The sequence below is a fragment of the Bison bison genome, unplaced genomic scaffold (genome assembly GCF_000754665.1).
Source record: "Bison bison bison isolate TAMUID 2011002044 unplaced genomic scaffold, Bison_UMD1.0 scf7180017864461, whole genome shotgun sequence".
Classification (NCBI taxonomy): domain Eukaryota; kingdom Metazoa; phylum Chordata; class Mammalia; order Artiodactyla; family Bovidae; genus Bison; species Bison bison.
Window position 1 is genome coordinate 1,791,130 of NW_011495023.1, and position 1,264 is coordinate 1,792,393.

The following is a 1,264-nucleotide window of genomic DNA, read 5'->3' on the forward strand; positions in this document are numbered from 1 at the left end:
TCCACTGTAATTTTGTTTTTATAAAACCAGACTGCACAGCCGCCATCTTTTGTTTCTGCACATCTGCACATGATAAATTATTTCTATTCCCTTTAATCCATTTTTTATTATTCTTCAAAAATATCTCATGCTTTTTGTCCCTGGCGTTGTTGGAAATAAATCCTCGCCAAGACTCAGCTCCGTTGTTGGGAGGCCAGTATCTCACAGCGTGGCAGTTTCCTCAAGTTAATGAATTAGTAAATTAGCAAGTGGTGAGTTGAAATTAGATAATTGCCTTAACTTAAAAATCTCCATATCCATGAAACCCATTAACTGAAAAAAAAATATTTATTGTCACTGATATCTTCACACACTGGGTGTTTCTGGGCTTTTCTGCTGACCTCTTAAAGGGAAACAGGAGAGGGGCTGGGATGTCTGATTCTCTGCTTATACCAGCTCTGAATGTATCAGCAGCAGCCCCCTTTAGGGGCTTCAGATAACCTTCCACCTGCAGCTAATAGATTCTTATTTCATCTCCACACTGGTGGTTATTATAGCAAACACTGAGCTAATTTCCTGCTTTCCAATAGCCAGGTTTTTACTCATATACCCTGAGGAATGAAATGGATGTTTGTCATTTTTGCCCATGATGGAGAGAAAATTCTCAAACTGCATGACAAATAAATAATAATATTGATGCTGATACAAAACTTCTCTAGTCACTCTCCAAGCCTTAACGAATTAAACCTCACAAACATCTTGTCACCTTAGAAGTTCAGTTCATTTCATTCGCTCAATCATATCTGACTCTGCGAGTCCATTGACTGTAGGCTTCCCTGTTCAAAATTCTCAAACTGCATGACAAATAAATAATAATATTGATGCTGATACAAAACTTCTCTAGTCACTCTCCAAGCCTTAACGAATTAAACCTCACAAACATCTTGTCACCTTAGAAGTTCAGTTCATTTCATTCGCTCAATCATATCTGACTCTGCGAGTCCATTGACTGTAGGCTTCCCTGTTCAAAATTCTCAAACTGCATGACAAATAAATAATAATATTGATGCTGATACAAAACTTCTCTAGTCACTCTCCAACTCCTAATGAATTAAACCTCGCAAACATCTTGTCACCTTGGAAGTTCAGTTCAGTTCAGTCACTCAGTCATGTCTGACTCTTTGCGACTCCATTGACCAGGCCTCCCTGTCCATCACCAACTCCTGGAGCTTGCTCAAACTCATGTCCATCGAGTTGGTGATGCCATCCAACCATCTCATCCTCT